This window comes from Corvus moneduloides, chromosome 20, assembly GCF_009650955.1.
Source record: "Corvus moneduloides isolate bCorMon1 chromosome 20, bCorMon1.pri, whole genome shotgun sequence".
Classification (NCBI taxonomy): domain Eukaryota; kingdom Metazoa; phylum Chordata; class Aves; order Passeriformes; family Corvidae; genus Corvus; species Corvus moneduloides.
The window spans coordinates 10,222,049-10,237,327 of record NC_045495.1 but is presented as its reverse complement, the minus strand read 5'-3'; the positions used below and the strand labels follow the sequence as shown (position 1 = coordinate 10,237,327).

The 15,279-nt window shown below is 54.1% G+C and overlaps 1 protein-coding gene across 5 annotated transcripts in view; it reads left to right on the top strand.

Moving 5' to 3' along the window:
• The window catches only part of CALN1 (calneuron 1), a 147,362-nt gene that overhangs the window by 67,153 nt on the left and 64,930 nt on the right, over positions 1-15,279 (top strand). The gene's annotated exons all lie outside the window — the stretch shown is intronic.

The following is a 15,279-nucleotide window of genomic DNA, read 5'->3' as shown; positions in this document are numbered from 1 at the left end:
CGGCCCGTGCCTTGGGGAGCAGCTCTGTGCTCTGAGCAGAGCAGCACCTCCTGTGCCCAGGGACCCCCGGGCTGGGCAGAGACTCCCGGGGCCAGTCCGGGCTTCACCTTCCCGAAAATCGGCTCCTCATCCCGCAGGGACCCTGTGGGGCTGGCCGAGCCTGGCTCAGGGCTTCATTCCCACCTCGCTAACGCGCTGAATGCTCGGCCTGATTCCCACCCGGAATCGCGGGAGTGCGGAAAGGGGGAGGCGTGTCTGGGATTAATGAGCCCTCAGCATCCCTGATGCCTTTGGATCTGGAGGAGCCTCCGGAATGGCAAAGGAGGCTCTGGATGCCAGCCGGGAATCAGGCAGAGACTCGGGAATCAGGCAGGGATTGGGGCCGGGAATCAGGCAGGGATTTGGGAATCAGGCAGGGATTGGGGCCAGGAATCAGGCAGGGACTCAGGAATCAGGCAGGGATTGGGGCCAGGAATCAGGCAGGGATTTGGGAATCAGGCAGGGACTCGGGAATCAGGCAGGGATTGGGGCCAGGAATCAGGCAGGGATTTGGGAATCAGGCAGGAATTTGGGAATCAGGCAGGGATTCTTGTGCCATGCATGAGATGCTCAGAGAAGGAAAGAGGGAACTGGAGAAGGGCATGGAAGAGGCTGGTGTGAGAGAAAGGGGATAAATCAGGAATGACTCAAAGCTGGGGTGTGGGAGGAGGTGGCCCCAGGTCCCTGGGGGACAGGGATCCCACTGCCTGGTGGGGCAGGAGAGGAGGGAGTGATGGAACCCACGGGGAAAGGGCACTCCAGGGGTGCATCTGTTGGGACAAGGAGCAAGAAGAGGCTCAAACCCCTGCTGGAGGATTTTCCAGCCATCACCTGTATCCTGGCAGCACCTTCCCCAGGGATTTTCCAGCAGCCAGCACCCAGAGTCACACAGAGAAGTCGTGGCTGCTTCTTGTCACCTCAGCACTCTGGGAAAGGCTGTCCCCACCTCAGGTGTGGCTCTGCCTCCCAGACAGAGATGGATGGCCCAGCATAAATTATCTCCTCCAAAGCAGAGCTTAAGTTGGAGTTCTCCAGAGTTCAGAGCAGCTCATCAGAATTTTAATGTCAGCTCTGAAATGCAGTTGCAGCCTCTGGGCTTGGTGGTGTGCTCAGGTTCTGAGATTTTCTGGTATTTTTAGAAATGTTCATTTGTTCCAAGGACCAGCAGATACAGAAGTGGCCACTGAAATGTGACCATGGGATGTATTGTGGAGGGATCGAGTGAACAGGAGTGAGATGATGATAAAGGCAGGGGCTACACGGCTTTTCCCAGCTCAGACAATGCCCTGTAATTGTGTGTCAGGAGCCACTCAGGTCTGATATCACAGCAGTTAATTAAAGCAGCCATCTGAAGAGCCTGGCTGTGCCTGCAGCTTTGCTGCCTCCTTCTCAAGCACAAAACAGCCTCTGAAGGCAGCTCGTGTGTTCAGTGCATCCATCTGGATGGGAACCAGCACTGGGGAAATGGGAGATGTGTTGGAATCCGCCTCTGGTTTTACTGGGATGAGCCAGGTTGGTTTCCAGCCGTGAAGGAGGAGCAGGGCTCTGTGCTCTGAGCGCTCCCTGCCTCTCACTTGTGGTGGCCTTATCTCCATGCCAAAGTCTGTGATCTGTGACACACTGACGTGGGAATCCTGATGTGGTTTTTGTTTCTCCTGAGTATCCTGGAATCCCAGGCTGGGCCAGGCTGGAGGGGACCCCAGAGGGTCCCTGGTGCCACCTCCCTGCCCAGGCAGGGCCATCCCAGAGCACAGGGCACAGGATTGTGCCCAGAGGGCTCTGCAATATCCCCGCTGAGGGAGACTCCAGCCCCTCCCTGGGCAGCCTGTTCAGGGCTGGGCCCTGCCCAGGGCAGCAGTTCTGCCTCCTGTGCAGGGCAATTGCTGGGCTCAGGCCCTGCCCGGTGCTCTGGTGCCGCTGCCGGGCCCCGGAGCAGAGCCTGGGCCCTGCCCTGAGCCCTCCCTGCAGCCAGGGACAGCCAGGGCTGAGGGCCCCTCTCAGCTGGGGCTCCTCTCGAGGCTGAGCAGCCCCGGCTCCCTCAGCCTGTCCTGGGCACGGAGCTGCTCCAGGCCCTCCTCATCCTCACAGCCGGCGCCAGCCCCGCTCCAGGAGCTCCCTGGCCCTGCTGTGCTGAGGAGCCCACCCTGAGCCTCCCCTGGCCCAGCCTGAGGCCGTTCCCTCTCCTCCTGGCCCTGTTCCCTGGCAGCAGAGCCCGACCCCCCCGGCTGCCCCCTCCTGTCAGGGACTTGTGCAGAGCCACAAGGTCCCCCCTGAGCCTCCTCTGCTCCAGCCTGAGCCCCTTTCCAGCTCCCTCAGCCGCTCCTGGGGCTCCAGCCCCTTCCCAGCTCCGTTCCCTGCCCTGGACACGCTCCAGCCCCTCAGGGTCTGTGTTGTCCTGAGGGGCTCAGGACTGGACACAGGACTGGAGGTGCCCTGGCAGTGCCAGCACAGGGGACGGGGGGACAGTCCCTGCCCTGGCCGCGCTGTTTCTGATACAACCCACGATGCTTTTGGCCACCTGGGCACCTGCTGGGGTCATCTTGAACCAGAGCCAGAAACCTTCAGGTTCCCCTTCCCTGGTATTTGATGCACACAGAGGGGCTTTGGGGGCTGCTCCCAGGATCTGGGAATGGGGCCTGGGGAGGATTTAAAATTCATCTACTCCACAGTGGCTCCAGAGACTGTTAAACCTTGGAGAAGCACCCCAAGGTGATTCTGCCAAGTGCTGCCTCACCCAGATGGATCTGACCATTGGCAGGGAGTAAAATAACAACAAGAGGTTGTTTCTGGTGTCCCAGTCCAGGCAGTCAGCACCAGCAACGAGCCCAAATCTCATTTCTCTTCCTCATTCCAGCAATGTTTGTCTTCCTTCCACCAGAGGAGGAGCTGCCAAGCTCCTGCTTTTGGGGTAGGACAGAAAAAAAAGAGAAAAAAAAAGAAAAATATGTTCGTGAAAGGTAGGAAATGAAAAGAAATGAGTTCTTCAGCATTATTTAAAAGGTCAGTAAAGCTTGCAAGGAGAGCAATCCCTTCCAAGCCGGATTGTCTGTGCTCGCCTCCAGCACGATTTTCCAATGGAATTCTCAAGGACTGCTTTCGGGTACGCAGCACACAGAGAGAGAACAGAGATTTATTCTCAGGAAGGCTTTATTTTTATGGGCCTTTGATGTGCAGGAACTGCACTTTCATTCAAACCACCAAACAGGAGTGAAATGCAAATATTTCAGTCACTCTCCTGGAACATTCGGAGGATTCAAGGTTTCTCGTACAACAATTTTCCCTGTTTTCTGCAAAAGGTAAACAGAGGAAAAAGAAACCCAGGAAAGCTTCTCCTACACCTGCTATTAAGTACTTTGGGAGCAGAAATCCCTCTGGATTTGCAGAATCTGGAGGGTCCTTGCAGGTCTCTCCATATCCCTGGCACCCGGCGGGTTCCACTGAGTCTCCTTCAGGGATGAAGTCCCCAAATCACGAGAGGAAATTTGTTCCCATCAGTGAGCAGCTTCCAGCTATCCCTTTACACTTCCAGTGATCCCTTTACACTTCCAGCGATCCCTTTACACTTCCAGCTATCCCTTTACACTTCCAGTGATCCCTTTACACTTCCAGCTATCCCTTTACACTTCCAGCTATCCCTTTACACTTCCAGTGATCCCTTTACACTTCCAGTTATCCCTTTACACTTCCAGCGATCCCTTTACACTTCCAGTTATCCCTTTACATTTCCAGTTATCCCTTTACATTTCCAGAGGGGGATGTTTCACACTGCCTTTCCAGCTGCTCTCCCTGATTTCTTTGGTTGGAAATCAGGCTGGGCACAGCTTGGCTCAGGAAAACCCCGGGGCTGGGTGACCTTTAGCGATCACATCCCAGTGCAGAGGGCTCGTGTGGCTGCAGGTGAAGATTTTTGAGGTTAATTTGCAATAATTATTGCTCAAATCCCTTTTCCTCCCACTTGCAGCCACACCCCAGCCCAGCAGCGCAGGAGCTGAGGGAGCCCTGCTGGGATTTGGGACTGGATTTAGGATGGGGATTTGTGGCAGTGTCCCCTGCCCCTGCAGCAGCTCTCTGGCTTTCCCAGCATTCCAGCCCTGCCCAGGAGCACATTCCCAGCTGCTGGAGGGGGGTTCTGGGCAGAGCTCCCTGTGGTGAGCGTGGGGTGGTTGATGGTTGGAGATCTTTTCCAGCCCTGTTAATTCTGGGGTTCTCGGGGTGTGGCAGCCTGGGACAGTGGCAGGTCAGCGGCACAGGGGGCTGGGGACAGCAAACGCAGAACAGAGCCCGTCCCACTGCCAGGAGCTGCGGCTGGAGCCTGCCTGGAGATGAAACCCAGAGCAGGAATTCCAGTCCCCTCCTTGCTGCAGGCCCAGCCTCGCTGCCGGCGTCACGGAGGGACCCTCAGCCCGAGCCACGGACGCTCACAGGGCAGCTCCAGGGCAGGATGCAGGATTTTGGAGGGATTTGCGATGGGAAATGCTTGGGAATTGCTGACAAAGAGCTGTGCCAGTTTTCCAGAGGGGCTGGAAGTGTTGCTGTGGGGCTTTCTGGGGCTCCCTGTCCCTGAAGGGAACCACTCCAGTGATGCTTTGGGAAAAGCTTTCCCAAATTGCTTTGGACTTTACAAAGCTGATTGGAATTCTTCCATGGAAACCTTTTCCATCCCCAAAATGTGGATTTGACTTCATTCCCTGTTGACAATGGCCCTTTCCGCCAGAAATAATGGAAGGGCTTCATTTGGGAATGCTGCAATATTTCCTTTGGAACTGATGATTTCAGTGTTTAAAATACCAAATAACGGGGCCATGAAATATTGGGACTTCAGTGGGGTGAAGCCTTTTCGGGAAGCCATTCCCAACAGGAATGATGGATGAGCTTTGGTTCTGTTCCACTGCAAAGCCACGGCAAGGAAAGCAAACCAGACCAAAGGTGGATTAGTGCCCAACTTTCCTGCCCTTCCTTTTGGCCAGAATATTTGGGATTAACCCTTTTGCTCCATCGTGGCCTGATCCCAGCTGCTGGAAGGCTGAGGAAGAAGCAGCTGGGCAGCCCAAAAGCTCCTTTTCCTTTTCTTTTTCCTTTCCTTTCTATGTATTTTTTAAAATTTTTGTTTTCCTTTTTGCCTTTTCTCCTCTTCCTTTTTTCTTTTTCCTTTCTTTTCTTTTTTTCCTTTTTGTTTTCCTTTTCCTTTCTCTTCCTTTCTTTTTATTTTCCTTTATTTTTTCTTTTTCCTTTTCCTTTTTTATTTTTGTTTCCCTTTCTTTTTATATCTTCTTTTTCCATTTTTCCTTTTCTTTTTCCTTTTCTTTTTCTTTTTCTTTTTCTTTTTCTTTTTCTTTTTCTTTTTCTTTTTCTTTTTCTTTTTCTTTTTCTTTTTCTTTTTTCTTTTTTCTTTTTCTTTTTTCTTTTTCTTTTCTTTCTTTTTTCCTTTTCCTTTATTTTCCTTTTTTCTTTTCATTTCCATTTTCCTTACTTTTTCTTTTTTCCTCTTTGTTTTCCTTTTTCTTTCTTTTACTTTTTAATTTTTCTTTGTTTTCCTTTTTTAATTATTTTTTCCTCTTTTAACCATTTTTTCTCTTTCTTTTGCTTTTGTTTTTTCTTCTTTTTCTTTTTACCTCTTTTCCCTCTTTCTTTTTCTTTCTCATTTCCTTCTCGTTTCTCTTCTTTTTCTGAGTTTTCCTCGCCTACTTTTCAGCTGGAATATTTGGAATTAACCCTTTTTGCTCCATCCCAGCTGCTGGGAGGCTGAGGAAGAGGCAGCTGGGCTGCCCAAAATCCAGTGGAACGCGGAACTGTGGAATCTGTGCTTCGGGCAGTTCCCAGCCCATCCCTCTGCTGCAGCCGGGATTGCTCCCACATCCATCAGCACCGGGAGAGCTCCCAGCCCTTGGTGCTATCTGCTCCTGATCTGATGGCAATCTGGAGTTTGTTTGGGAATTTCCAGGGGAATCAAGGAGCCTTGGGGCTGCAGGTTCGGGTGATGGGGACTGAGGTTACAGCCTCAGTTACAGCTGGGCTGTTCTCGGTTCCTCAGGGATTTGGGGATGTACAAAAATCCCCTGGAGGTGGAAGTGCCCAGTGGAATTTGGAGATGGCAGAGCTTGGCGGCCCCACAAGATGAGGAGGTGCCCAGTTTAGGGAAAGGGGAAACAAGGGGAAAACTGCCTCAAAGCAAGGGCAGAAATCGGAGTTCAATTCTGCATCCGAGTTTGGGGTTCTGTGCACAAAGAGCAGAGTTTGTGCCCGAGGCTCGGAGCAAGGGGGGGAATTCTGGCTCTGCCGAGTCCTTCCCAGAAAGTTTCCTTTCCAAACAGAGCCGGTGCTGCCTCTTTGCTGCTCTGGAGCCGGGGCTGTGGCTCCTTTCCTGAGCTCACAGCAGGGAGGAGACAGAGACAGAGAGGATGTGGAAAGTGGGATTTGTTTGCGGGGCTCCTGCTCCAGCTGTGCTCTCAGGGAAGCATTTCTGTGTCCGAATCACTCAGGCCTTTACGGAGAAAAGCTTTTCCAGGATGGAAAAGATTCTGGGACTTGGGAGCAGAAAATGCACAGGAACAGGGAATTTTGGATGAAAAGCCTGAAATCAGAGGCACGGCATGGTCCTTCCCAGGGGCAGGCGCTCACCTTGGATGGGAATATGGGAGAACCAAGGAGTGGGAATTAATCCAGGATCCCTGGCAGTGCCCAAGGCCAGGCTGGACATTGGGGCTTGGAGCAGCCTGGGACAGTGGGAGGTGTCCCTGCCCATGGCAGGGGTGGCACTGGGTGGGCTTTGGGTGCCTTCCAACCCAAACCATTCCAGGATTCCGTGAAATCTGAGAGGAAAGGGGTGAGGGGGATGCTGGAGGTGCTGCTCCCACCCCACCTGGAGGAACTGGGGGAACAAGAAGGAATATTTCACCACGGGCTCAACAAGTCCTGAGCAGACACTTCCAGGGTCCGAGGTCCTTCTTCGGTCCTGAGTAAAACCAGAGTGAGGCCTTATTAACCTGAGCTTAGTGGGAAGTTAATTAAAAGCAGAGGGATTGGGAAAGCAATGGAACTCCAGGGAAACTTGCTGCAGGCACGGCCTGTCCTGACTGGAGGGTGAGTTTGGGGTGGGGAGGAGGATCCCAACCCCTCACCTTTGCCAGACTCAGCTCTCAGGGTGTTCGAGGCACTTGTCACTTTAAATGGTCCCTGCATGGCCACTCTGAGGCCGTTGTTCCAAATGGCGCGGGAATATTGGGCAGTGAATTTCCTACAGAGAGTGCTCAAAGTCTGGTTAAGACTGGAAATCCAGGGAAGGAGCTGCCCATGCAGGGAGAGGTTCTGTTTCCTGCTGGGCACAGACTGAGGGTTCTGGTGGGAGACGAATGGAGCCCATTCCAGCAGTAAATCAGGGCAGGATGCAAATCCCATCCATCAAGCAGAGGGAAGGATGGGCAGCCAGGATCTCCTCAGCATCAATGGGAGCCCAGCAATCCCGAATCCGCTCGCTCCTGGCTGCTCCAGGGCAGGCCCCGCAGCTCGTTACCTGTGTGTGCCCAGCAATGTTCACTCGGGCTCAGGAACTGAGGCTCGATGACCACAAACCACGGCAGCAGCTCCAGACAGACCCCAAACATTCCAGGTTTATGGCTGAGCCACTTAAAAACCATCGCGGTGGAGTGAAACAATCCCGTGTGGCTGCTGGGAGAGCCGGGATGGGCAGGGGTGGGCAGGGATGTGAGGGATGTGAAACAGGGATGGGAGGGACGTGAAACAGGGATGTGAGGGACGTGAAACAGGGATGTGAGGGATGCGAGGGATAAACAGAGATGTGAGGGATGTGAAACAAGGATGTGAGGGATAAACAGGGATGTGAGGGATAAACGGACGTGAGGGATAAACAGGGATGTGAGGGATGAGCTGGGATGGGATGGGATGGGATGGGTGGGAATGATCAGGCATGTGTGGGACGTGTGGGGATGGGATGGGATGGGATGGGATGGGATGGGATGATCAGGGATGCGATGGGATGGGATGCGATGGGATGCGATGGGATGCGATGGGCGGGAATGATCAGGGATGAGTGGGATGATCAGGGATGTGCAGGATGTGTGGGGATGGGATGGGATGGGATGGGATGGGATGGGATGATCAGGGATGGGATGGGATGATCTGGGATGGGATGATCAGGGATGGGATGGGATGCGATGGGATGGGATGCGATGGGATGCGATGGAATGGGATGGGCGGGAATGATCAGGGATGAGTGGGGTGATCAGGGATGTGAAGGATGTGTGGGGATGGGATGGGATGGGATGGGATGGGATGGGATGGGATGGGATGGGATGGGATGTGCAGGATGTGTGGGGATGGGATGGGATGGGATGAGCAGGAGGATCAGGGATGCGGGATGAGCCGGAGCAGGAGAGGCTCAGGAAGGGAAGCGCTCAGCTCCGCGCTGCTCCGTGGAAGGAGGAGGGAGGAGAAGGTTGTTTGCTGATAGAGAGAGCTGTGAACGGGAGATGGAGCTTTCTTTGGAAAACACTGGAAATTTATTCCCCCCTCATTCAGCCTTTTAGCAGCGGGCTCTGGAGGTGTAAACAAAAGGCGTTTCATGACTGAAATGTATCTGCCTTGTAGTGCCGCTCCCCCTCAGTGCCGGCAGTTACTGCTTTGGCTCCTGCTTTTTTTCCTGCTTCTTCTTTTTCTTTTCTTCTTCTTTTCGTTCTCTTCTCCTTTTCTTTTTCCCCTTTTCCTTTTCCCCTTTTTCTTCCTCTTCTCCCCTTTTTTCTTTCTTTCTCCTTTTTTTCTTTTTCATCTTTTTATTATTTTCTCCCTTTTTAAAATCTCTTTTCATATTATTTTTGTTCCTTTTCCTTTTCCTTTTCTTCTTTTTCTGCCTCTTATTGTTTTTCTTCTTTTTCTATCTTTCTTTTCCTTTTTCCTTTTTTTCCTTCTTTCTCTTTTTATCTCTTTATCTCTTTTCTTTTTCTGTCTCATTTTCTTCTTTTTTTTCCCCTTTTCCCTTTTCCATCGGGCTTGGGTGATTCACTTTTACCCAGCCTTGCACATCCTGGGTCGCAGAACTTCCAGGAAGCCTCACAGAATTCCTGGCTCTGGCCACCTCGGGACCAGCCCCACCCTGGCGAGCAGAGCTGGGAGGCCCCTGAGCCCACCTGGGGCAGGGGCAGCTCCGGGGCTGCTCCCAGGGCATTCCCATGGTCAATAATCCAAGGCAGGGAAGCCCAGGAGGGGCCCGTGCTGGTGCTGTGGAATTCCCTGGATTTGTCTGGGTGTTTGGAGCCCCTCTCCTTTCCTGCAGAGGTTTTGTGTTGGATGAATCAAAGGAGGGGTCTCTGTGGTGGCACCTCAGCCAGTGTCCCTCAGGGTCCCCCAGCTTGTGCCAGGGAACCAAAACCCCCTCTGGAATGGGGCCAGGAGGTGCTGTCCCCACACCCATCCCTGCAGGGGGACCGGGGTTTGCAGTGGATGTGGCACAAAAGCTGATTTTAGCCCGGGAGCAGAGCTGGGACGTTGGCCTGGGCAGCGCCCTGGCCTGGTGCCACTGTTTGTGATGCCAGGGCTGGGGGCGGGTGCCCAGAAACCCTCTGGAGCTCTCCTGGCAGAGATCCACGGAGCCAGGGATGCAGCAGGAGGGGAGGAGAGGGATCTGAGGAAAGGTTTCAAGCAGAGACTGACAGATGATGAAGCTCAGAACATGAGCCCACATGTAGGAATTCACATGGAATTATCTGTAGGAATTCACATGGAATCACCTGTAAGAACATGAAATAACCTGTAGGAATTAATATGGAATCACCTGTAAGAACATGAAATAACCTGTAGGAATTAATATGGAATCACCCGTAAGAACATGAAATAACCTGTAGGAATTAATATGGGACCACCTGTAGGAATTAATATGGGACCACCTGTAGGAATTAATATGGGATCACCTGCAGGAATTACCATGGAATCCCTGTGGGTTTATGCTGACTGCTGCAGTGTGCATGGAAATATTTGATACAGGGTATCAAGATTGAAATATTTGGGATAAAGGTGTTCTTAGCAGGCTGGAAGAGGTCCCTGAAGCCAGATGCTGCTGCTGGAGGTGACTCCGTCTCCAAAGCTGCCCAGAATGGCCAGAGCCCGTTTCCCAATGCTGCAGTCACTGCTCACCCCTGGAACTTCCTTCTGGTTGAGCCTAAATTCCCTCATATCCCTTTGTTCCTACACCAGTGGTGCTCTTCACCTGAAATAGCTTTTCCCTGTCCCTGGAGTGTCCCTTCCCTCTTCCTGCCCCCTCACAGGTGGAGATCAAAGCCCTTCCCTGTGAGGGTGGGCAGGCCCTGGCACAGGGTGCCCAGAGCAGCTGGGGCTGCCCCTGGATCCCTGGCAGTGCCCAAGGCCAGGCTGGACATTGGGGCTTGGAGCAGCCTGGGACAGTGGGAGGTGTCCCTGCCCATGGCAGGGGTGGGATGGGATGAGTTTTAAGGGCCCTTCCAACCCAAACCACTCCACAATTCCGTGAGCCGAGTCCTGCCCTCCTCTCTCCCGGCATTTGCTCCTCTCCAACACCCTCCTCACTTCCTTCATTCCAAGCTCATCCCTCATCCCTCAGGCCCAGCCTGGCCCTTTCCCAGGCACTGAGAACCTGATTATTCCTCCTGATTTACCGGTGGGGTCACAGCACAGCCCCTCCAGCCCCACCCACCCTTCCCCTGGTGCTGGGGGTGAGCCCTGCTTGTCTCCCGCAGGAATTTCCACTGCAGGGAAGTTTATAGGGAAGAGTGGAAGCTGCTGTTTTGCCAAATCCTTCTGACACCTGCAGGATGGCAGTGGTGCTGTCCCCCCAGCCTGCCCTCAGGGATTCCCAATCCCAAAAAAGCTTTCTGGGAGCAGCAGCCACTCATTCTGCTGTGCACTTCCAGGGGAATGGGGGGTTCCTGCAGGTTACCTGAAGTGCTCCATGTGATTGGGAGCAGAACCACCAAAAACATCCTTTCCACAACTCATTTTTTTCCTGGGGAAAGGGAGAGATAAATAAAAATCTGCCAAATTCCTGTCACACACCCCGTCGGGGACAAAGCAGTCCCGGCCCTGGGTTCTGAGGCAGAGCTCTCCCAGCGGCGCCAGGCTGAGCAGCGCTGGGTTGTTTGTCCCTTTGCCATCCCCGTGTCCCTCCGAGCTGCTGGAGCACTGGAAATCCTGCTGTTCATTCCCCATTTCAGCAGAGCCCGGGTCCTGCCTGCGTTGGGGGATGCTGCCAGGCCCTGGAGCCAGCGGCTGCAGCAGCTCAGGGGACACGGCCCCAAGGCACAGGGAGAGCTCCATCCGGGGGTGCCGAACTGCCTTGCTGAGACTCCCGATAACCAAGTGAAATATTTTGACACTTTCCATTGGAACACGCTGGGGGGGCGTTGCCATTAGATAAAAACGGGGTTATTTTGACACTTGGTTGCAATTTGCAGCAATAAAAAAAAACCCACCCAAAAAACCAGGAGTGAGAATAGCAGATGGAGGGCTGGAAATTTCCATTTTTTTTAGCCGTAGTAGTTCCAGCCTCACTCCCCGGTTCACTCAAGGACGAGCTGTTTGCAGCTTTCAGATCGTTCCCTTCGTACTTGGGGGCCCAAAGGTGCAGTTAAGGACTGAGATGAGTTGGGAGATTCGGGCTGGTGTTACCTCGGCTCTTATCTCACTAGTGAAAACCCCGTGCAGGACTGGCTGTGAGCGCTGAGCTCTCGCGGCGGGCTGGGTGTGGGTAATGACACTTTTGGGGTGGGATTTACACCCCAAACCACCCGAGGGTGGCCAGGGCTGTCATGGCTTTGGCGGAATTAATTCCCCAGGGAATCGTTGTTCCTCCTCCTGCAGGAGACACAACAAAATTAACGGTGGGGGCCCAGGGAAATCGCTGGAAATAAACCTGACAGGGAGACGGGGTGAGCGCGAAGGGCACCAGGAGCGGGGAGAGGTGTTGGGGACGGAAGGGCTGGAGCAGGAGCAGCGGGACAGGGTGGGTTTTGGGGATGCAGAGGGGAAGTTAACCCTTGCCGGGCTGGGTGTCAGGGCTGGCTCTGCAGTGCTGTTTGTGCCCTTCTGAAAGGTAACAAAAAAATCCCCCTGTTCCCTGCTTTTTCCCTGTTTCTCCTGGAGGAGGGGCATGGATCAGACGTGTGCTCGGTAATGGGGATGCTGGAAAGTGCAGGTGTTTGACGGGAGGAGAGAGAGGCAATGAATTAAAAGCAAACACAGCTCCCCCCCTTTCCCTACCCAGTTCTGGAGCGCTCAAAGAACTCCGGGAAGGGAGCGCTGAGCTCTGGGCTCCTGTGGGACTTCACACTCAGGGAGAAACATCAGGAGAAACTTCCCTGGGAAACCTCTCAGCTCTGGTCCTGCTGCCTCAGCCCCTTCTGCCCCCAAACCTTGGCTGATTTGTTCCTTCCTCCTTGCTGGACTTTTCACCCTTCTGATTCTTCCCAGCGGTGGATCATTTGGGAATTTCATTCATGTTGTGGCTGCTGCCTCTCTGAGCTCGTTAACAGAGGTGTTGTCAGCATGATTGGGTGGCCGAGGTTGGATGGGGCTTGGAGCAGCCTGGGATTGTGGGATGGGATGAGCTTTAAGGTCCCCTCCAACCCAAATCCCTGCAGGATTCTGTGATTCCACGGGGCAGGATGAACTTCCTGCTCTCTGACTTTTCCTGGTTTCTCTTCCCTTTTCCCTTTACCCTCTGAGGCAGTTCTGTGTCAGCTGCCCACAGCTGGGAGTGGATGAAGACACTGTTTAGGGAAAGAGGAATAAATATTGGGATTTCTGACCCCCAGGGAGGGGTGATCCGTGAGCTTGATTTTCCCTGCTGCCATCCAGGCTGAGCAGGGGGAGAGGGCAGCTCCTGGGGCAGCACCACCTTGGCACCCACCCGCTGTGATCCTCAAAGACAGAACAGGGCTCTGCTTTTTGGGATCAGGGCAAAGTGTCCCTGTGGAGACGCTGGAATGGGAAAGATCCCAAAGCTTCTCCCAAGCCCCGGCAGTGCCTGTGGAGGGATTGACTCCATGGAGCACATCCCCTGGCAGCTCTGAGTCGGGAGCATCGGTTGCCATGGTGACTTGGTGGGGAAAGTCATCTGGGGAAAGCGCTGCTGTATTTTTAGCTTTGGGTAATGAAATGGAACAGCTGGAGGGGAAGGTGAGGGGCAGCCAGGGGCCACAGGGCCCTGGAGTGGGGGTTTGGGAGCAGGGCAGGGTTTGGGGAGGGTGCTCAGGATGGGCAGCACCTGCAGGCGCCTGGCAATAACCCCTGGGAAGAGAAGGGGATGAGGAGGAGCTGTTCCGTGGCGAGGCCAAGAGGAGGCACTGCCCGAGGTCACAGTGCTCCTGTACAGCGCGTTCAGCCTATAAATAGCTCCCATCCACCTCTGCACGAGTGGTATTTATAGAGTGGGGAGGGAAAAAGGCTCCGCTCGGTGCTGGGAGAGGGTTTGGGAAGGATGTGCCAGGCTTGGTCAGAAGTTCAGGTCTCTGAGAGGAACAGAAAGGCCCAAAATTGGGGGGTGTTCTGCTCTGCTCAAGGCTCGCAGGCTGAGTGCTGTTAATGCAGCTTTTGGGGTGGCTGTGCCTGGAGAGGGCCCTCACCGGGGCTGGTGCTGGGTATGCCACAGCAGAGCTCTGGACAGGTGTCCTTTATCCCTGCTGTTTATCCCTGCCATCTGGATCGGTCTCATTCCCATGTAAACTTTTCCAGACTCACATTTGACTCCCTAAAATCCTCTCCCAGCTCCCCGTGATGGATCTCATTCTTTTGCCTTCAGCTGTCAGGAGTTTGTTTTCCCATTTAACCGATTTGGGTGTAATATTTACTGCACTGAGCTCTCAGGACATGAAAGGAGATTTCCCTGCAGCTGGCAGAGCCTGGTGGGATTCATTCCTGCTCCAAAGGCTCCTGGAATTCTGAGCCGATGCTTTGAGCAGCCTCCCCACCTTTCCCTCCCACCTGCCTGGGCTGGCAGCGAGACAAAGAGAATTCAGCTTCAGGAAGTCGCAGCTGCTGCAAACCTGAGCCCAGAGCGTGGGGATTGGAGATGTGGCCCAAGATTCCCTGGAATGGACGGGCCCTTCCCTCTCTGCACCACTGGGCTCTGGGGCTGGGTTAAAACTGATCCCATCTGGCTGGGATAACCACAGCTGGGGGGATTAGCGGCAGTCCTGGAAGGGGCCTGGCCCTTGCCCAGGGAATTAGCCCAGGCAGGAAGCAGCCCATGGGAATGGGAATGGGAAGCTGTCCATGGAAATGGGAGCAGGGAAGGGGCTGAACCTGGGTGAGGTGGTTTAGGAGCAGATTTTGAATGGTAAAGCTTTAAATAAAGCCTAGCAAAGACCACCAGAACCATTCCTTGGTGGGCTCTGGTGCTCCTGCCTTTGTCCCAGGAACATCCAAAGGCTCCCTGCAGCTCCTCTGCGGGGTCTGGTGGCCCCTGGCCCCTGGGGATGGGAGGGAGGTGATGCTGGCAGCCCATGGGGGACTGGCAATATTTTCCTGTCTGAGGTTTAAAGCCAGAACTAGTCCAGCAGGCCAAACATTTTCCATCCTCCAGTTCCTGATGGAGAATGGAGAATTTTTTAATTAGTTTGGGTTTCTTTACCAAAAAAACCCTGCTGAGTTTTCCCTCCCACTTCTCCAGTGCAATGCCTTCACATGAAGGTGAAGCTCCTCTGAGGGTTGCAGTGGGCCCTGGGGTGTTCCCTATATCCCCATTCCCAGAAGGGAATCCCCTGATTCCCTCTCTGAGCACAGGGCTTCACCAAAATGGAGGAATTGGCACCTTTTTCCTCTTCACCTCCCACCTTTCGAGTGAAACAGGCTCCCAGCTGCTGGAAGGTTGAAATGTCTCTGGCATTAGCAACAGGCAGGTCTGGGGAGTCTGGGGCTGGGAGTTGAGAGGTCTGTGAGCAGAGACATTGAGGTGGTGGATTACAGAATCCTGGAATATCCTGAGCTGGAAGGGACCCCCAGGGATCACCCAGCCCAGCCCCTGGCCCTGCACAGACACCCCAACAACCCCACCCTGGGCATCCCTGGCAGCGCTGTCCCAACGCTCCTGGAGCTCTGGCAGCCTCGGGGCCGTGCCCATTCCCTGGGGAGCCTGGGCAGTGCCCAGCACCCTCTGGGGGAAGAACCTTTCCCTGATCTCCAGCCTGAGCCTCCCTAACACAGCTCCAGTCCCCTGAGTCCTGTCCCTGTCACAGGGAGCAGAGATCGGAGCTGCCCCTC